This window comes from Jaculus jaculus, chromosome 2 (assembly GCF_020740685.1).
Source record: "Jaculus jaculus isolate mJacJac1 chromosome 2, mJacJac1.mat.Y.cur, whole genome shotgun sequence".
Classification (NCBI taxonomy): domain Eukaryota; kingdom Metazoa; phylum Chordata; class Mammalia; order Rodentia; family Dipodidae; genus Jaculus; species Jaculus jaculus.
In genome coordinates, this window is record NC_059103.1 from 77,985,444 (window position 1) to 78,008,500 (window position 23,057).

General features: G+C 37.9%; 1 protein-coding gene across 7 annotated transcripts in view; it reads left to right on the forward strand.

The window, feature by feature from the left end:
* Ccser1 (coiled-coil serine rich protein 1) overlaps nucleotides 1-23,057 on the forward strand; it is a 1,182,362-nt gene that overhangs the window by 664,975 nt on the left and 494,330 nt on the right. The gene's annotated exons all lie outside the window — the stretch shown is intronic.

Here is a 23,057-nt window from a genome sequence, read left to right on the forward strand (position 1 = left end):
AGAAATACTCATATAAGTCAGGCAAAACACTTCAATCATCATTGTAGTAATTACTTTTTAGTAATTCTACCACTTTATGTATGCTACTTACACTCTATGTTCCTGTTTCCCATTGTATAAAATAAAACGAAGATGATTATAACTACTCCAATTGCTTATTCTAATGATTAAAACAAATAATAAATGAACAGAATTTAGTAATACTAAGTTCTCTTTCATTGGATAAGTGCAGGTCCATTTCATTAAAACCAAAAACCTGCACATTGAATTCACACTGCTAGAAATGTGCTAACATTTGTGACATGCTTTATATTGATTCATTTATTACTTTTGTAATGCTTACTTTAGCCTTACATGCAATATTTCTTGCATAGTAACTACATCAATTAAGTAAATGAACTCACAATTTATAACTGCTATCATTGTCATTGTGCAATCTTTATCAACACTAAATATATGTTATTAAGTGTGCTATGCACAGCCTTGGAGTTAATGTTACAGTACTTGGAATGGAAGTGCATTAGTGAAAGAAAATCTAGAAAATCACTATACACAACAAAAATGCACTAAAGAAACCAAAGAAATACCTAATAGAGATACCAGTACAATCCAATGAATGACAGTGGAAATTTCCTATAGCCTTTTTGTAATTTGAGAGCCATACCTGTAGGTATTGGCCACTCAACATGTAGCTTTATGCCTGAGGGTCTTTGTATGTGCTGTACAGTATGGAGATACTATTGTGATTTAAGGTTTGTAATTTCATATAGCTACTGGAAAGCAAGTTAAAAGGTATCAGGTATGCTGATACTGACCTAAATACTTAAAAGGCCATAAACGCAGGACCCGTGAAAAGGTTGTTTACCCCTCCTTTCTCTAGAAAGGAAATGACCTTCTGAATCTAAGGAGGAAAGGGTATGAAAGCCAACTTAAGAGGTGTTTGGAGAGATCTCCAATTAACTGAATGGCCTTAGGTCATATTTCGTGTAATTAAAAATGAAAGAAATATGACTTAGGATATAATTCAGCAGTTAAGATTACTTGTTGCCTAAACAGAAGGTAGGACTGGGACTCTTGAGGCCTCCAGCGTGGAGTTCACTCTGGAGAGTCAAATCTGAGGGTTGCCATGCATATCTGTAACTCTTCTCTGAGGGAGAGTGGCAGTGGAAACTACAGAATCATAGGGACTCTCTGACTGAGAAGACAAAGGACAACTCGTATAAAAGTAAAAATCTAACTTCTCTAAAAATAATGAATATATGTGATGATGCATATTCTTTTCAACTGTAGAAGTGAACCCTGAATACATAGCCATCATTAAATTTAAAAGGCATCCTCATAACTGCATATTGTTACATTTTTCTATTGTGTCCACTAAGCACAGTTGTTTATGACATCTGTCTAATATTTTACAGTTCATATGTTCTGTTTTCAGAAAGTTTGGTTTCAGACACGTGACCAGAAAACCATCTCATAAACCTTTGTCATTGCCTTTGTTATAGGAAAAATCAGAAGGGAAAATATCTCCCTACTGGGCAGGGGTATTTCTTTGAGAAAGTAAAGTTCAATTCTTTTTCATTATGGTAATCTTCATATATACGTAGTATATGAAGAAAACTGAACTGTGCAAGTGGTAGTGCCAGGAGGAGTTTGGCTTTGTCATGCATGGTGTCCATAATTTTCACCTATTTATAGCTTTAAGCTTTATAAATATAATAAATTATTTTTGAATAAAATCTCTGGGCTCCTGTCCTAGAATACCCTACTTGTTGTATGTGAGGAGCACATTACCCTTCCACTGTAGTTTATGTTTTGGATATACCACCTCACCAGGAAGGATATGTCTGACAATAAGTATTTAGTGAATAAATAGATTTTTAAATTTGCTTATTCCCTATGGTTACTAACTTATAACAAGGGTTTTAAATGCTTATTATTTAAATCTCCCTAGACTTTAGAAACAATGCTTGTAATATATGATAAATGTCAAAATTCTTAAATAAAAATTTTATTTCATTTGCTTGATGTGAGTACATTTGTCTTCCTGTGAGAATTTCAAAACTTTAAAGCGATCAAATTATTTCTGACAACTTCTCTTTGCCTTCATAATTTCATTCAGTAACATTTCTTTTTCTTCTTGATTAGTTGGTTTCCTGAGAATTGAATCCTACTTTGGAGACACATAAATTTTATGGGAATTTAAGTTACTAAAGATCGTTTGTGGTACTATTTTTAAATGATTACATTTACAACATGGACACACTTTGGAATGTAAATGAATTGAATTTTGAGAATCTAAAAAAAAAAAAAAATCAAAGCTGTCAAAATGTATCTTTCACCAAAAATTCATTCTTATATTATATGGGTCTTTTTCTTAGTATTATTTAATCTGATAAATGTTACATTCCAAGCTAAGGCTGGTTAGATCTGAGCCATAAATATTCTAAAGCCTAAGTTTTTCTGTTGCCACAATCAGTTTCTGAGTTTATACTCCTACATTTATAACCATACACTGGAAAACTATCTGTTACAGAGCAATCACCTAGAAAGGAAAATGTGTACTACTATCTTTGCATAACTCATTTTATTCTGTAAATACTATAATTTCATCATCTTTTATTTAAATTGTTTATGCTACAAATTTCTTCAAAGTAATTTACTCTGTGAAATTAATTTTTATGTGCATTTTCAAGTTTCAACAATACTTTTGGATATTTGACGAATCAGACAATACAAAACATATATAACTCATCTATATTGTATACTGTTAGGATAAAGAAGTCAAGGAAAACCAAGACAATATTTACACCTTTAATAACAATGTACTAGAAACAAAGAAAACCAATACTATAAAAAGAAGGAAAATATCTATATCAGGAAGTTATTAAGGCAGCAAAGCAATGTGCAAAAGGAAAAATCACTATGATTTTCAAAAGTGGGGAAGGTTTAGAAGTGTCATTTATGTCACACTTAATAAACTTGATTTGCTAGTTAAGAAGGGATACAAATCAAGAAGGGGTACAGACAACTTCAAGATGGTTAGATAATACGGCAAGAATTGGGGAGATAACTCAATATTTTTAATTCATATTGAACCTTATATGCTTCTTGTTTTCAAGAACTATACTCCTCAAACACAAATGTGCAAAATACTTTGGAAAATCTTTGAGATCACAGATTGCCTAGCCCCATCCCCCAAGATTTTTAATTAGTTAAGCCTTGAGTGGGTCTTGAGGATTTTCTTTCTAAATTAATTCACAGTGGTCACTTCACAGTTTGGTGAGCCACTGGTCTTGAGCAAGCATACCCTTTGGAAGTCCTACTTCCCTGTAAGCAGGTAGATAATGATGAACACTGTTCTTATTAGCAGCAACACTGCAATGTATATTAAATCATTTTTCCAAAAAATCAGTCTAAAAGGAAATGTATAAAATACACAAACTAATTAGTTCTAATTTAGTAAATGATAGTAACTAAAGAAGAATTACTGGAAACTATAATGCTACTTTACCTGTATCTGTGTCCGAGTCCTGACACGAAACATAAATGTGTTTCAATGAAGAGATGTATAAGAGGACCGTGGACAGCTGAGGTAGCTGGAAGCCTTTGCCTCCATAAGTCAATAAGGATACATGATAACGGTTTTATCATATCCCAGGCATGATTGAAGCCGAAAAAGAGAAGCTGACTAGTGGAAGGAAGCTGGCATTTTCCTCTGTCAGAAAAGAACTAGGGAAAAGACATACACACACCAACGCCCACTCTCCTCCTGTGTTTTTGTGTTCTCCTGGTGCCTCCTTTGGCTGAATTCAACCTGAAAGCCAGTGGGCATGGGGTGCTCCTGGGTGAGGTAGCCCCGGCAGCTTCACAGAGGGCTGAACACCAACATGGAAAAACCTGATTCTGCCTTCCCTCTTGCTTAGTTTAAATCCTGCTCCCACTGTGCTACTCCGGATGTCACCACGGGCGGGCTACTTCTTGCCTGCGCCTTTGCAGGTCCAGAGCAGCAGGCAGGGTGGACCAGCACAGCCTCGGACAAACGCCAAATTGCTTACTTAGTAGGGACTCTAAAGTGGTTTTAGAGCCCCGTTATCCACTGGGCAAAAGTTCAAATACTCCTGCCACAGAACCCAAAGCAGAAGCTGCCTTCACTCCGAAATGCCATTAAAAGCCTGTTGTTTGCTCTGAATATAAGGAGATAAATGATTGTCCAATTCAAGCTGCACAGGGACGACTTGCTCTTTCTTTCTGAGTTGACTTCTAAAGCCCTGAGGCTGTTGTCTAAATACCAAGAAGGCACTAAGAGCTTAGTGGTCCCTCTACCTGCCAGGAAGCACCCTTTAAGGATGGGGTTTAAATACCTGAGGATGCTTTACTGTGATAAATACCAGCACTATTTTACAATTTTCAGTCACAAACCAGGGATTACCTTTATTACACCAATTCTTTCAGGACAACTTCATAATCTCTCCAGAATTTCTGAGCCAAAAGCCTAGGCATATTCATTGACTAGTGGAGGCAGTATGATGTTTTCTGACATTCAAGATGATGGGAAATCCCAATTGTCTTCTTAGCCTTAAGTCCTATGACTTTTCAATATTCACTCTCAATATCAGACAGAGACATTTTATACCCAAAGTGCTACATGCTTACTTCACTCTCTAATTTTGCTCATGATTTTTTTTTTTGCCACAACTACTTTAATTCTATATTGACTTGTTAAAATGTGCAGTTTCTTTCCATGAATCATTCCTTGATCTTTGCAACATGAAACTTGAACACATGAACAGGAAACATGAACACAAAGCATATTGTGTAAAATGAGGATTGGGAAATGAAATAAAATAAGAATTCCATTTAGTATATTATGAAAATACTATGTTTATCACTTTCAGGAGCTAAGCCTTATAGTTAGTGTATGATGCTCCATCCAACTTTTTATATCTGATCTAAGGGTTTAAAAGTAAGTAAAAATTATTTATCTTAAATTTGAGCATTTTACTATTAACTGCAGTAAATTACACAAGTATGTATGAGCCATAGCTGTGGATATCTGTGAGAGCTTATTTCATTCTCTTCTCATTTGTAAAATGATTACTATCTAACCATCTTCAAGAAACTATGGGAAGGTTTACATGTATAAAAGGATAATGATTGATAATTAGCAAATCATAGAAAAAGAGTCTACAAATGTCAGTTATACTTCCTTATTTTATCTTTGTAGTGTCTTTTATATGGCAGGAAATAAAATATCTGTATTATATTGACCTAAAATAGAAGCTCACAGAGACCTATGCTGGAAAGGAGTAGCTTTAATCCTCCAGCCTTTATAATAAGGACAAAGGGGAGACCTGTTGACATTTCCTCCAGGGTTAAAACCAAAAACAAGCACGTGTGTATGTGTGTGCATGTATGTATGTAACATGAAGCATGTTAACCAAAGGTTTTAAAGACTTACTGCAAAACATCTAAGGAATAAGATATACTTGAACATGGTAGCATGCCTTTAATCCCAGCACTCAGGAGGCAGGGGTAAGAATATTACTATGTGTTTGAGGCCAGCTTGAGACTACATAGTATATTTCTAGTATGTCTGGGCTAGAGCAAGACCCTGCCTCAAAGAGAAGAGAGAAAGAAATAAGGTATACTAGTTGTTGCAGTCAGGTTCACATTGCTGGCAGAAATCACCTGACCAAGAGCAGATTGTGGGAAGAAGGTGTATTTTGGCTTACAGATTTGAGGGGAAGCTCCATGATGGCAGGGGGAAATGATGACATGAGCAGAGGGCAGACATTGCCTCCTGGAAAACATCAGATGGACAACAACAGCAGGAGAGTGTACCAAACACTGAGAGGGGAAACTGGCTATAACACTCATAAGCCTGCCCCCAACAATACACTGTCTCCTTGAGGTGTTAATTCACAAATCTCCATCAGCTTGGAACCTAGCATTCAGAACACATAAGTTTATGTCAGACACCTGAATCCAGCATAGGTGTAACTCTAAAGCATTGAAGCACTAAGGGAACAGATAAAATCAGAAATGGCAAATGACATGAAATATGGGTTCCCTTTAGTTTGTTGGAAACATGACACATAATCTCCAACACTTTTTGGAATTAGGCCAAAAGATCCATTCTACATATGTTAGAACTTAAAAGTAAGTTTTGTTTGAGACATATGACACAGCTTACCCAGTATAATGAGAGTCACACATAAGAATAAAAAATGAATTATTCATAAGAAATCAACTATATAATGATGTCTAGAAGCATCCACCTACCCTTGGCCTTACTTAGAAGATGATTTCGTTTGATGTGGTGAGGAGTGCTATTCTTCGAGCAAATGTGAGGTGCATTTAGATGCCCCTTCTGTCAGGGTGGAAAGCACCATGCTGTAACACCTCTGTGACATACCACCAAAGGGGCTCATTACCTTTGAAATGACTGACTTGTTCAGGGTGGCTAAATAAAATGAAAAAGTTTAAAATATCCAAGGGAAAAATATCTATTAATAAAAACAAAGCTTAACTGGGGCTGGAGAGATGTCTGAGTGGTTAAGGCAGTTGCCTACGAAGCCTAAGGATCCAGGTTTGATTCCCCAGATCCCACGTAAGTCAAATGCCCATGGTGGCACATTCAGCTGGAGTTCTTTTGCAATGGCTAGAGGCCCTGGCATGCCCATTCTCTCTTCCTCTCTCTAACTTTCTTCAATAATAAATAAAAATTAAAAATATATAACATAAAAATTAACATTACTCTATTTGTAAAACTTGTTATTCACAACTTACATAAATAAATGCCATGATCATAATCCCCTACCACCAACTTTCCTTTTCCCACTCCCAAATCTCCCCTTTACTGAATACCTTCTTTCTAACTAGTCTGTCTTCTATTTTGATTTTATTTCCTACTTAGGCAGATTATGTGTATGTAGCCTTAGCCACTGTGAGGTCAAGGCCACATTGTGTCTGGAAGAGAGCATTGTAAGCACTCCTTATCCATTGGCTTTTTCAATCTCTCCACCACCTCTTCTAAAATGGTTCTTTCCTACTGACAATTATTAGCACTTTGGTGAGTTTTGAGTCACTCCAGTGGTCACCACCTACTGAAAAGAGAAGCTTCCCTAACCAAAACGAGAGTAGCATTAATATATGAGTATAAAAGTAAGTCTTTAGAAGGCAGTTTATTGGGCATAATACATCCATTTAGCCATCAACAGTAAGTCCCACAGGCCTTATGGTCTCCCAGACCATAGGCTTTTGATTAGGTATTTGATGGTAGTCATTATGACTAGAATTTCAATGTAGCTTTTAATTTGCATTTCTTCAATAGCTGAGCATTAAAAAAAATGTAGGCCATTTGTAATTTTTATTTTGAGCTCTGTCTATTCAGTTCTCTGGCCCATTTATTTATTTATTTTTTAATTTTTTGGAGTTATTTAAATATCTTAGATACTAGTACTCTGTCAAATATATAGCTGGCAAAACTTTTCTTCCCTTCTGTAAACTGCCTGTATACTCAATCATGATTTTTGGTATACAAAAGATTTTAATTTCATAATGCCATGGTGGTTGCTGCTTAGTGGCCTTGTTTCACAAGTAACACATTCTACTTAGACAGTCCTTGCCTATGCCTTCATGTTGTAGTGTTTCCCATAGGTTTTCTTCTAGCAGTTTCAGAGTTTCAGGTCATATGTTAAGATATTTGATCCATTTAGACTCAATCCTTATGCATGAAGAGAGTTGATGTTTTAGTTTCATTCTTCTATATATAGACATTAAGTTGTCCAAACAATGTTAAAAAATCTGCTTTATTCCAGTGGATATTTTTGGCAACTTTGTCAAAATTAGATGGCTATAGCTGCCTGAGTTTATATATGGATACTCTATTCTGTGCCATTCACCCACCTGTCTGTTTTGTGTCAGTACCAGGCTATTTTTGTTACCATGACTCTGTGATATACCTTAAAATCAGGTATAGTAATAACTCCAGCCTCATTTTTGTTGCTCAGGATTGTTTTAGCCTCTGAGGGTTTTCTTAAATTTTTTTTTTATTTTAATTTATTTGAGAGCGACAGAGAGAGAAAGAGGCAGATATATATATATATATATATATATATATATATATATATATATATATATATATATATATATATATATATATATATATATGGAGGGGGGGAGGGAAAGAAAGAGAGAGAGAATTGGTGTGCCAGGGCCTCCAGCCATTGCAAAGAAACTCCAGACATGTGCGCCTCCTTGTGCATCTGGCTAACGTGGGTCCTGGGGAATCGAGCCTCGAACCAAGGTCCTTAGGCTTCACAGGCAAGCGCTTAACCACTAAGCCATGTCTCCAGCCAGCCTCTGAGGGTTTTTTTTTAATTTCAATTTTTGAATTTTAGGATTGCTTGTTTCTATTTCAGTGAAGAATGGCACCAGAATTTTGATTAAATCTTAATTGTTTTTGGAAAGATAGCAGTTTTCACAATCATCATTCTTTTTCTCAATTCATTGGCATGAAATTTTTGATTTCCTAATGTCTTCTACAATTTCTCTCTTTGCTTTTTCAAAGTTTTCATTTTAGAGGCTTATTTCTTTCCTTATTTAAGTTTACTCCAAGGTATTTGATTTTTTATGGCAAATGTGAATGGAATTGATTCCCTGATTTCATGCTCAGCTTGTTTGTTATTGGTATATAGTAATGCTACTCATTCTGTGTGTTAATTTTGTATTTTACTGCCTTGATGAAAGCATTTTTTAGCTGTAACAGTTTTATAGTAGAGTTTTAGGTTCTCATTCATAAAATCATAGCATATGCAAATAAAAATAATTTGACTTCTTCATTTAATGCTTGATTTCATTTTATTTGTGTATCTTGTCTTATTAGTATAGACTTCCAAGGCTAAATAGAAGGAGACTACAGAAATTGAACATCCTTGTCTTGTTCCTGATTTTAGTGAATTTAAGTTTTTCCACATTTAAGGTAATGCCATCAATAGGTTTGTGATATGTATACCTTTTATTTTGTTGAGATACACTGCTTCTATTTCCAGCTCCTTCGTGTCTTTTGTCATGAAGCATTACTGGATTTTTTAATGCCTTTTTTACATCTGTTTACATGATCATGTAATGTTTTTTGTTCTTTGTTCTATTTATATATTGTATTGCATTTATTTATTTGCTTATGTTAAACCACCTTTGCATCTCTGGAATAAAACATTCTTGATCAGAGTATATGACCTCTTTGATTTTTTCCTGTATTCTGATTATAAGTATTTCACATGTATGTTCATGAAAAAGAATGGTCTGTAAACTCATTTAATTTTGTTGCATCTTGATTGTGGTAGGGTAATTCTGGCTTCTTTTTAAATTTTTTAAAGTATTTTTATTTTATAGAGAGCAGGAGACAGACGGGGAGGGGAAGAGAAAGTGAGAAAGAATTGTCATGCTAGGGCCTCACCCACTACAATGGAACTAGATGTTTGTGCCACCTAGTGGGCATGAGTGACCTTTCACTTGCCTCACCTTTATGCATTTGGCTTACTTAGGATTTGGAGATATGGCACAGAAGAAAGGAAAATTTTTGTGCTGAAACTACTGCCCTTTTAGCTTTAATTGTTTGAGAGACTACAAACACTGAGATTGGGCCAACTGATCTGTATTTGGGACATCAGGAAGAATGCAGACTCTTTTGAAGGGGACTGAATATGAAGGCATATCCTGGTCTTCAAATTCTATTTTATTCCTCCCTGCATTTACAAGTTAGTAACCCACCTGGTCCTATGGTGTATAACAAATGCAGGAAAGAGGGAGTCATTGAATCGCAATATGGGTTTTTTTTGAAACTGCCCTGGGCATGGTGAAGCAGGCTTATTTGTATTACCTGAATAGAGGCCCAATGGAGCCATGAGGATGAACCCAAGGTTGCAGTGGAGACCTAGTAGAGATGCAAGGAGAGCTGCAGGCACTGGATGAAGTTTTCCCAGACTGGGTAGCCTAGCTGGAGGGGCCACATTGCAACTCCAGAGACTAATCACTAGTTAGAATTATTGGACTTGGAGACTTGTCACTAGCTAGAGTTGTCAGACTTGGATCTTCAAAATTTGAATGCTTGCCCTGTTTGTTTTAAATCTTGTATTGGTTGAATATTTCTTTGCTATCCTCAATGCTATATTTTGCATTGTTAATGTTTATTCTGTGCCATTATTATAATATATGTTTTTGGTATTGAACTATGGTGATGTTTGAACATTATTGAGATTGAAATAAACTATGGGTGCTTTTAAAGTTGGACTAAATGATTGCATAAATGGTTATCAGTTTATGACAGCCAGGGGCAGAATGTGGTGGTTTGATTTAGGCATCCTCCATAGACTTATGTGTTCTGCATGTTTGATTCCCAGCTGGTGATAATTTGGGAAATGCAGCCTCCTGGAGGTGGTGTATTGTTGGGGGTAGGCTTATAGCTATTATAGCCAGATTCTCCTTGCACTCTCCTGCTGCTGTTGCTCACCCTCTGCTTACACCATCATTTTCCACTGCCATCATAGACCATCCTCGCAAGTGTGTAAATCAAAATAAACCCTTTCCTCCCATGAGCTACTCTTCTTCAGTGTTTTCTGCCTGCTATGCAAAGTTGACTGCAACAGAGGGGTCCAGGTTGTTTATGGAAAAACAGGTCTAGGGAACTCCTCCAGCAGAAAGAGATAAGGAGAAGTCTAATCCTTCTCTGATCTATAGCAAAGTGGAGTCCTCAAGTGCAGCCCCAAGGAAATTCCTGCTTTTTACATTTGGGACCCAGTCACCCTAAACTGCCTCAGTTGCAGGCATTGAAAAATCAAACTGGAACTGAGATGGTAGTCAGCACCCTGCTGGCTGGCTGTCATAGTCCTAGAAAGTGCATTGTAACCACTGGGGATAAAAGTCACCAACAGTGACATGGATTAGGAATGAAGTAGCTTTCCTGAAATTCAAATGCTCTCTGCTTGGCTATCTGGCCAGATCAGAAGGAGGAAATGCATGCCTAGATCTGAAAACCCAATTAGAACCCTTTGGTTTGAAAGGTCATAAACCCTAGATGGAAGCGTCCATTGATCTTTAGCCCATCAGCAAGCCTTCTAAATGTACATGTTAATCCCCTTTCATCAAAACTGCTTTCACTCCTGGTTAGATAATCTGCTTTCTACAGTTGATAGTAATGCTAGGGAGTTCAGGGAAGTGAGGGAGAGTCCATATACCAAGGACAGGGGCTGGATACTCCAATGTGAGATCTGAGGATGAGCCTGGGGAGAAAATGTGAAAGGGGATATCTTAGGGATATTTTAAAAGGCTAGTGTTTAAATAAATAAATTAGAAGACTATAAGAATAAAACAAAAAAAGCAAATACTCTTTCCAGAGTGGGAAGGGTCGTCCTATGCTTGGATTGAGGTGTTGAGAGATGAACAGCCAACTAGCAGGCAATAAATAGATAGAGATGATGCCCCCAATAAATCTCTATTTATTGGTCTCCAGGGGCTAAATCAGGAACAAGTTGGCGCACCTAAATAGAGCAAAAGAGCCCATGTCAAGAAGGGGTCTTCACTCCTAGGCAGAGTTTGTGAGAGAGAAAGCCTGAATGGATGAGACTGGAACAGATGATGAATTCCAGTAGTAGGCCTGTGGTGTGACATGCTTTGAGATACCTCTCTTATGAACCTTTCCCAACTGCCTACTGAATCTATCTAATTAGTTCTCTCTCAAGGAGACTCAAAACCCATCAAAGAAGTAAATAAGAGGCAGCTGAAAGCTTAACATTAAATGAGACTTATAACATGCCCTCTAAGACTCAGGGAACTTTAGGGGAGGTATTAAAAAGAATTTAAGAATAAAAGCCACTGGGTGAGAAATGGTACTATGAAATAATCTCCTCGCCAATGAAACTGGTGCATTAATGATCCCACAGTGGTTTCTGATATCCCTACTCTTGAGGGACCACAGTGGAAGAGTGGGAAAAGGAGCATAATGCAATGAAGATAAGACTAATTTCAAATGTGTTCATAACTGTTTTTAAAAAACTATTTGACACACACACATGACACAGCTCTCACCTCAAAGAATATGAGATACCTTATTTTGCAGCCAAATATGAGTGACAATAGCCCAGAAACAGATTTAAGTTATCCCAATTCCATGGTCCACTGTGTTAACAACTTCAAAAGAAAGTCATGACATTTTTCAAAAGTATTGGCTTGCCTTCAGGTAGATGGGTTACAGCAACGGGGAGAAATTGCCACCATAGACTTCAGTTGCTCTCTGATGACATTCTTAGCCCTTGGATTGGTAGAAGTTAATAGTCTGCTCTTATAAACCAAAACGTTGGTACCTGATTAACTGATTATCAATGAGATGTTAGGTCAGATACAGAGGTGGACAATAAATGACTATTAGTGTGCTAAAGGTAGCCCAAAGTAATTTGGCTGTGACCCTGCAACATTCCATCTCTCTGTGTTCCTAGGAGTTCTGTCAGCCCATTCAGCCTTGTTGGAAGTAGGTGCAGTAAGTGATGTGATATTTTTGGGAACTTTAGTTCACAGTACTGAGTTATTTTACAGGGGGTGTTATAAACCCAACTCTAAGCACAGCCTTGAGTCAAAAGAGGTCAAACATAATCAAAACCAGAGTAATACTATTTGCAAAGTTACATACATGTTATGCAATGTAGGCTGGATGGTGACTGGTCTTAATCATAGTATTTTTAGTCACAGAAAACTAATGGCTTACTTAAGTTAATCAAAAAGCAGCAAACAAACAAAAATTTAGGTATTTCAAACTGGAGATAAAATGTATTCAGGACAAACTAACTTCTTCACTAAACTGGGAATAGCTGAGCTCACAGAGAAATGTCAGGAATGAGGGAACAGCCACAGTCTTGACAACCTTACCTTATACTCTCTGCTTTCTAGTTGAAATATTAGAAGAATTGAAGAAAAAAAAACCTAGAAAAATTGTTTGTGTGGAAATTTATCTGGCAATAGAGTATGAAAAGGACTAAAAAGAAGGGGAAGAAAGCCAGTGCTTATCATTTGAATTGCACTGGGAGCTCCTCAGTCTTTGCATGGCTCTTCAACACATTTTTCTTTTAACTCAGTGACAATTCAACAGCGTTAGTAATGGCAAATTTCATAATAGGATATTGCTCTATATTCTTTGAAATTGCTTATTTCCCTCTATAAACAAGCACTAGTCTGTGAATTTTATTAGAGAAATCCTAAACGATATGTTATTCATTTCTTGTTCTCCATTCTAACTATTGAAGAGACATGTATCACTCGGGGATAATTAGAAACAAAGACTCCCAGTGACTTTGCACAAGTCCCCTGATATGGCTGATGCCATCACTTGCTTCAATTGAGTTTGACATGACAGCTATCAGGTGTTACCAGCATCCTTTAAGAAACACATAAATAAAAGAAGAAATATGAAAGCACTTATACAAGTGAAGCTGAACAGATTTTCCAAGAAAAAAAAAAAATGCCTGCCTTATATTTCAAGTTAGTTCCAGGTGTCCTAAGTAAGCACAAAACAACCTGTTACAGTGCACATGATTATAATGGTTCCCAATACTCTGTTTTCAAAAATCACTCACTTGCACCTCAGGTACCCGAGCAGCAGTGTGGGCTCTTGCTAACATCCTGTGGTGGAATGAACTTTGTATGCCTGACTGAAACAGTCACATCTGAGATCCACTTCCGAATTGTTGATAAAAAAAAAAGGGCTGGAGAGATGGCTTAGCGGTTAAGCGCTTGCCTGTGAAGCCTAAGGACCCCGGTTCGAGGCTCGGTTCCCCAGGTCCCACGTTAGCCAGATGCACAAGGGGGCGCACGCGTCTGGAGTTCGTTTGCAGAGGCTGGAAGCCCTGGCGCGCCCATTCTCTCTCTCTCCCTCTATCTGTCTTTCTCTCTGTGTCTGTCGCTCTCAAATAAATAAAAATTAAAAAAAAAAAAAAGACGTGCTTTTACAACTATTTTGATCTTGCTTTGATATGTTAATTGACCTTCTCTATGAAGCTATGAAATCTAAACTTGAAAAACACAATGCCTTAATTCCCATAATAGATTTGTTTAGTTTTACAAAAGTGCTTCTTTTTATTAGTAAAATGGAGTCCACATTATGTTTGGTTTATGAGAGAATGTCTGTGCATGCACTGACAACATAAGGTAATCTTCTTTTTTCAGTAATGTTCAGTTCATAACCATCCATCAGAAGACTGTGGTACTTCTTGCATTTCAAAATTTGTAAATGTTATAATTATCCAGTTATTAATTTGTTCTTACATGACATTCATGATTTTGGGAGCTTATTGTTGAGAATATTTTTGACATAGTCATCTCTATAAAAGCATATTTAAATGGCAATAAAATGTTTTTTGTAGTGAGTTTTTTTATTAGTTATAGATATAGTGTGTATGTAGCCTTGATGGTACCATCATTAGCCTTATCCCTGTCTTCTTCTATGAGGATTGTGGGTCTTGCACTGTGGGGGTGGCCATCAGTTATGGGGGAGAGGCAATGTCTTTGTCCATAATAACCCAACTGATGGCTCTAACAATCTTTCCACCCCCTCTTCCATGAATTTCCCTGAGCCATGTGGGTTTATTTTAGGTCAACTTCAGTGACAAAGACTTGGGAGACTCCAGGTCTCTAGATATCTGGTTTGGTAGGAGTTGAGTGTTTGCTGTGTCTATCTCCTTCACCCTTGTGCTGATACCAGGTTCACTGAGAAAGCAGCTCTTACTCATTTACCACAAACTCTATGACTTCAGCTGATGCCCTATTGAGGTGTGATGGGTTGATTCTCTCCTCAGATTCTGCATTCATCTGAAAAAGAGAAGCAAATTCTCCAATGGAGTGTGAGGTGAGTGCAAGATACATGGATGCCATTCATATTTTAAAGAGAATTTAATAGGTGTAGTCCCTCTCATAGCCCACTATTGGTAGGATCTTGATATTGGAAAGCAGGCTCATTTTTGGATATGATTCTGACTTGTTTCCCAGTTCCAGGTATGGGTTCTGTTCCACTGAGCAGATCTGGTAGCCAAATCAAGAGCAGTTGGTGTTCCACCATGGCTGTGTGCATCATGTCAGGTTGATTGCTATTGAGTGGCTTAGACCACAGGTTGATTAGACAGATGTCACTCATTTTCCCCCAGTGGCTCATGGAACACTTTCTGGCACTAGACAAGCTAACTGTCTGAGGATTGACTCTCTTCCAGTTTCCAGTCAGGTTGCTCCATCCAGTAGAATATGGTGTCTTTGGCAGTTGGGTCTTACCATTAACCTTTGGTTGGTCAACAAGTATTCTGACAGAATTCTTCTTTTGGGAAACCTTTTAGGTCTCTATGATCAAGAGCTCATTGTGGATGTTACCCCCATGCTGGTACTGGTTGTTACAGGTCAATGCCAAGGGAGAAAGAGGAAGAAAATATATAGGTAATAAAAAAGAGAAAAGAGAAAGAGTTAAACAGGAGAAGATTGAGGGTAGTTTTTATCATACCATCTCCAGGCCTCTGTGAATCAGGTATTGCCTCGAAGCACCTGATGAAGGTTTGACTATTTAGTATGTCTTTCAGAATGTAGGATTTTATGGTACCATTTTATTTGGGTCCAGTTTTTTTTTTTGTCCATCCTGATTCTCCAGTCTGAAAAATGTTTATTAGGTATGTCAGCATCATGGGCATATTCAGGTTAGGAGAACAGATGAGTGAGACCATGTGATTATTATCTTTCTGTGATTGGGTGAGTTCACTGAGAATGATATTCCAAGTTTGACCATTTTTCTTCAAACTTCATTGTGTCATTTTTCCTTACTACTATGTAGAATTCCATCATGTAGATATACCACATCTTATTTATCCCTTTGTCTAATGATGGACATCTGGGTTGATTCTAGCTCTTAGCTACTATGAATTGAGCAGGTATAAACATGGTTGAGCAAATATCTCTGAGCTGAGGTTTGGAGCTTTTAGAGTAAATTTCCAGTAAGAAAATAACTGGGGCTGTTGGTACCTCTATAGTTATCTTTTTTAGGAGTCACCATGTTCCTTTTCATAGTGGTTGTACCAGTTTATATTCCCACCAAAGGTGAATGAGGGTTCCTATTTCTCCACAACATCACCAGCATTTGTCATTAGATTTTTTTTTAATGTTTGCTATCCTTACTGGAGTAAGGTGGAATCTCATAGTTGTTTTAATTTGCAATTCCCTGATGATTGGGGATGTTGAACATTTTCTTGAGTGTGTGTTTTTCTTTTGTATTCCTTCCTCTGAGAACTCCCTGTGCAGTTCTCTGCCCCACTTTGTGAGTGGGTTGTTTGGCTTTTTATTGTTTAGGTTTTTGAATTCTCTTAGATTCTAGAAATTATGCCTCTGTCTGATATGTATCTGGCAAAATTTTTCTCCTATTCTGTGGGTGATCTGTTGGCTTTGCTTATTGTATGTTTGTCTGTGATAAAGCTTTTCAGCTTCCTGAGATCCCAATAGTTGAGTGAATGTTTAATTTCCTGAGCTACTGGGGTTTTGTTCAGGATGTCTTTTCCCACTCCTATATCATGGGAAGTTCCTCCTATTTTTTATTCCAGTAGTAGTAGAGCTTCTAGTCTTACATTGAGATCTTTAATCCATTTGGACTTGAATTTTTGTGCATGGCGAAATGTTTGGATCAAGTTTCATTTTTCTACATATTGTTATCCAGTCATCTAGCACCATTTGTTGAGATGCTACCTTTCTTCCAGTCTACATTGTTAGGACTTTTGTCAAATATCAAGGATCTGTGGTTACTTGATCCAAAGAACAGGTCTTTGATTCTGTACCATTGGTCTATAATCTTGTTTTTATGCCAGTGCAATGTTGTTGTGTTACTATGGCATTGTAGTATAGCTTTAGATCAGGTATAGTGATGCCTCCAGAGGTGTTTCTTTTGCTGAAGAAATTCTTGTATATCTGAGGCCTTGTGCCATTCCATATGAATTTTGAGATCATTTTTTTAAATCTCTGTGAAGAAAGATGTTGGGATTTTTATTGGCATTGCATTAAATCTATATATTGCTTTTGGTAAGATTGCTATTTTCACAATGTTAACTCTCCCTATATAGGAGCATGGGAGATCTTTCCATTTTCTTACATCCTCCTCAATTTCTTTCTTCAGCGTTTTTATGTTTTCATTGTAAAAGTCTTTTACCTCCTTGGTTAATGTTATTCTGAGGTATTTTATTTATTTGATGATATTGAAAGTGGGATGATATCTCTGTGTCTTTGTCTTTTGCGTATAGAAAGGCTACTGATTTTTGTGCATTGATTTTGTATCCTGCTACTTTACTGAAGGAGTTTATCACTTATGTATAGAATAATGTAGTTTGCAAATAGTTTTTTTTTTTTTTTTTTTTTTTTGAGATAGGGTCTAGGCTGACGTGGACTTCACTATGTAGTCTCAGGTTGGCTCCAAGCTCATGGCAATGTTCCTATATATACATTCTGAGTTCTGGGATTAAAGGCATGTACCACTATGCCCAGCTGTAAACTCTTTTTTAAAGGTTATAATTTTGTAACCACCATAGAGTTGTTTATTATCCTGTGAAGCTGGGGTACTTCAGAATATATTCAGAAGTCTCAGAGATAAGGGTGTATAACTGAAGGATTGATTGTTATCCCTAACACTGAGTTAGAGGTCCATGTGGCTTGAGAAGAAAGGAACTTATCCTGTGGATCGTCAGGGAAGCATTTGACCTGGAAATACTCAGTTTGAAGGACATTAACAGTGTGGTAGTTTTAATGAACATTCCCCAAGAGATTGAGGAGGGCTTTTTGTTTTTGTTTTTAAAGCTTCTTGAATTTCCAGCTATCTGGATTGAGGAGTTGTCACTAAATCCTAGGGTCCAGCCCTAAGGTGTGGGATTGGATGTGGGGGCTGATCTGGAATTGCCAGTCTAAAGATATGCATAGTGCTTGAGCTCTGCCTGAGGATCCTACAATATACTTGTTTATGATGTTGTTGGCAGTTGCTTTTCTCTTTCTGCATGAACCTGTAAGAGGAGGCCAGCTTCTTCTGTCATTATATAATTTCCCTTGGGTCTGTGAGCTTCAAACAATGCCTTTTTCTACCCACAAACTGTATATGGTCTAAGGGTTCATCCCAGAAATGTGAAGCTGTCTGTGACAACCAGTAAGACTGTAAACATTGAGGTAGTTGAAACAGTACATAGAACACATGATATTCCTACAATGAAGACAATTTCTAGAATGTACATTTTTAAAAGGTATACATCCTGAAAGCTATTTGGAATATGGTATCTTTTCAGGAAAACAAACCAGTGATATAGGAATATCTAGAGTAACTAAGAAAGTGGTTTTGAAAACAAAGATCTCCATATTCTAGCATTTGCAGATACATAAAATTGAGTAGGGAAGCAGCAACACAACAACAACAAAACATCTGGTTCTTGGCCCAATCACTAAACTGTAAAGATGTCTTTCTTCCTACCAATTATTCACAGAATCTTACATGGAGGTCCCAAGCAGCTTCAGTATGTTATCATTAAATGTAGATGGGCAACCAATTATCACTCCTTGTTTGAGGTCATAAAGCAATGTGAAAGCAGAGACCCAAAGAAACAGCAAACAACAAACTATCTAATAGAGATGAAAGCTTACTTTTATTTAACACCCAATTACAAGCCCAAATGTCAAAACAGTTGTTTAAGAAATGTATCATTTTTTAATTAAAATTTTTTATTTATTTATTTGAGAGTGACAGAGAGAAAGAGGCAGAAAGAGAGAGAGAGAGAGAGAGAGAGAGAGAGAGAGAGAGAGAGAGAGAGAGAATAGGCATGCCAGGGCCTCCAGCCACTGCAGAGGAACCCCAGATGCATGCACCCCCTTGTGCATCTGGCAAACATAGGTCCGGGGGAATTGAGCCTCAAACCGGGTTCCCTAGGCTTCACAGGCAAGTGTGTAACCATGAAGCCATCTCTTCAGCCCAAGAAGTGTATCATTTTAAAATAAAATAATACTTGACTTGGAAAATATTCAAAAAGTTAAAAAAATTAAATGTTAGCTTGTAAAACATAGGAAGAAGAAAGATTCTTCTAGAAAGAATAAATGTATGTAAAAATAAAATAATAAAAAATAAAAGAGGAAGAGAGGTAATACAAAATAAGCAAAATGCATCAGAGTATTTTATCCACAACATTTAAGAGTTTCCATGTTGATTAAACTAAATCAAATACATAGTGTACATACTATAGTAAATTTTCAGGAAAGAAAAAATCCTAAAGAACTTCCATAAGAGGGAAGTAATTTATTTGAAAAAAGACAAGAATAATGCTAAAGCAATCTGCCAGTGTTAGAGTAAACTAAGGATACTTTGGCACATTTCAAGGCTCAGTTTAAGTATTTCATATTCTTCTTTACTGAGGATACACTAGTGAGATTCAGCATGGAGTACAGAGAAAGTGTGAGGTCTAGCAAAAATAAAAAAGAGGCTCCCGGTCAAGATGGTGTCCACCTAACTGTCCCACAACTCTCGGGAAGGAGAAGCAAAGAATCAAGGTGTCACTGGGACTTTTAGGGAAGATTAATTGACAGATGGCTAGTAGGAGGGTGCAGAAGCAAAAATAGGGAATCGGCTGATTTCCAGGCTCTCAGATAACCCACCTGTCCCCCAGTTACCCCAAGCATCCCTCCTGACCAGATTCCCATCATCAGGCTACCCTTGCAGTAACTGGAGGCAAGGAGATCCAGGCCAGTAGTTTCACCTGCGCCCCCTGGCACAGGCAATTGCTGGGATCCACAACCCCCTGCCCTCCACCCAAGAGATCAAAGATCCCCTCCCCCATCCCCATCCCTCTCCATCCTGTCCCTCTCCATCCTGTCCCTCTCCATCCTGTCTCCGCCCACCCCAACTTTGGAATCCTTCCACTCTACTCCGCCCACCCCTCCACTTCCACTCATTCTGCTTGGCTTGGCCTGCCCCTGACCCAGGTCTTCAGATCTACCTGCTCCGCCATGACCCCATGGAATTCTGACCCCTCTGCTCTGTTCGGACCCCAGCACATATCTTCTGGAGTGCTGACTTCTCCAGCAGGTGTGACTTCAGACCTGCTCTTCTCTGCCCCATTCAGCCACACACCCAACCCCTGTGAATCCAGACCTAGTCAGCTCCACCCCACCCCTCCCCCAGGCAAGTCTTGACACTCTTCACTCTGTCCCAAGCAGCACGGCCCTGGGCTCCACCCCACACTCCCCCAAAACTCACTACACTCTGCCCCATCACCCCTTAGAAATCCACCTGCCCCACATCTTCCTTCCACTCCCTCTGTTGGCCTTTCCCCCTCCCCAACAAAATCAGACCCAACTGCTCTGCCGCAGCCTCACATGAATTCTGAACCCCTCTGCTGTGCTCCACCTCCAACCTGTTGGACATCAGACCTGCTCTGCTTAGCCCAGCACCCACCCCCTGTGAATTCAGACCAACTCGGCTCCACCCTTCCCCACTCCCAAGTGAGTCTTGACCCTCAACTCTCTGTCCAGACTCCTTGCAACCCACCCCCAGCTCCATCCCCGCCCTTGTGCCCATCTCTGCCCCCCCTCAAATTGCACCATTTCCCCCACCCATCTCAACCACAGTCCCATTCTCCCTGCTCCCACACTGTGATGGGCAAAACACAAGGCAAAAGAAATAACAAATCAAATGCAAGTAAATCCAATAAGATCTCCCACTTCTACAATGGAAGTCTCTAATCAAAACATAGAAGAGACAATAGGGTCAGAAACCCAAAATGAAGTTATGAGTAATGCAACCCTGACCAAGCTATTGGTAGATCTTGCACAAACGCAGCAAAGGACTGATAATCATGTGGATACTGCCATCAGTAGACTAGACCTAATAGATAAGAAAATGGAAGGGGTCCAAACATAGTTTAAGGATATAAAGGAAAGTGAAAAAAAAAAAAAGAGGATATGCTAAATGAAGACATAAAGAAATGCAAGGAAGAATTCCAAGAGGCTTCAAGAAAATCAGAAAATGATGTAAAAAGGAAACTTGACGGAGGGAAGGAAACCATACATAGAAAAGTAGTAGAAAATGAAAACATAATTGAACAAGCCCAAAACTCCTTAGAGGCTCTCAAGAATAGAGTCAACCATGTGGAGAATAGAAGCTCAGATCTGGAAGACAAAACAGAAGAAAAAGTTTGAGAGTGAAAAAGTTTCAATAAGTTCAAAAATTTCTGTGAATAGCACATGAGGGAAATGTGGGATACCCTCAAAAGTCCCAATATTCAGATCATGGGAATACCAAAAGGGGAAGAAATTCAGTCCAATGGAGAACTTATTCAACAAAATAATTGAAGAAAACTTTCCCACTCTCTCAAAAGAAAGACCCATCAAGATGCAAGAAGCTAACAGAACTCCAAATGGATTGGACCAAAGGATAAACTGTCCAAGACATGTTGTCATTAAGACTCTAAACATTGATATCAAAGAGAAAGTCTTAAAAGCAGCTGGGAAAAAACAACACATGACATTTAAAGGTAAACCCATCATAATCACTTCAGACTTCTCAGTGAAAACCCTGAAAGCCAGAAGGGTCTGGAATGGATGCAAACTCTAAGAGTTTATGGTTTCCAGCCCAAACTACTCTACCCAGCAAAAGTATCCCTCACAATAGATGGTGAAAGAAAAACCTTCCATGACAAAACTCAGCATTATAATTATATGAACACAAAACCAAACCTACAGAGAGTATTTCAAGAAATTCTCCACACAGAAGAATCAAATAACCTCAAATGCCTACAAGAAGCAGATCACAATAACCAAACTCAGAGTATGCACAAAAAAGTCCATGAAAAAAAGTCCATGAAAACACCAAACCACCTAAACCAACATAATATGGGATGGATCAAATCAAACCTCACAGTCATTAACCTAAATATCAATGGCTTAATTCACTCATCCAGAGACAGAAGCTAACAGGGTGGATCAGAAAATTAGACCCTTAATCTGTTGTCTTCATGAAACCCACCTCACCTTAAAGACAGACACCTCCTCAGGGTGAAAGGGTGGAAAAACAATATTTCAAGCAAATGGGAATAAGAAACAAGCAGGTGTAGCTATACGAATATCAGACAAAATAGACTTCAAACCAAAAATGATCAAAAAAGACAAAGAAGGCCACTTCCTACTGATCAAGGGAACCATGAAGCAAGAGGATATTATAATCATCAATCTTTATGCACCAAACACAGGTGTACCACAATTCATAAAACAAAACCTACTCAATAGTAAGACAGAAATAACCAGCAACACCATCATAGTTGGGGAATTCAGTACATCATTATCAGCAATAGATAGATCATCCAAACAGAAACTCAACAGGGAAGTGAGAGACCTCAACAAAACCATAGAACATTAAGACCTAACAGACATCTATAAACATTCCACCCCAAATCCATGGACTACATATTCTTCTCAGCAACACACAGAAGATTATCTAAAATAGATCATATGCTGGGTCACAAAGCCTTCCTCCATATATTTAGGAAGATAGGCATATTTCCCTGCATGATATCAGATTACAGTGCTATATTGCTAGAAATTAACCACAAAACACCCACCAAAAATCTCATCGGCTCCTGAAAACTGAACAGCACACTTTTAAACAAGAAATGGGTTGTGGACAAAATAAAAAATGAAATAGAGATGTTTCTAGAAATGAATGACAATGAGAACACATTGTGTCACAACTTATGGGATACAATGGAAGCAGTCCTCAGGGGAAAATTCATAGCACTAAATGCCTTCATAAGAAAGACAGAGAAATCCCAAATCAATAACTTAACCATCCCCTTAAAGGCACTGCAAAAGCAAGAACAATCCAACCCCAAAAGTTCCAGATGTAAAGAGATAATTAAGATCAGAGCAGAAATTAATGAGTTGGAAACTAAAAAAAGAATTAAGAAAATTGATGAAACAAAAAGTTGGTTCTTGGCTGGAAAAATGGCTCAGCAGCTAAGCGCTTGCCTGTT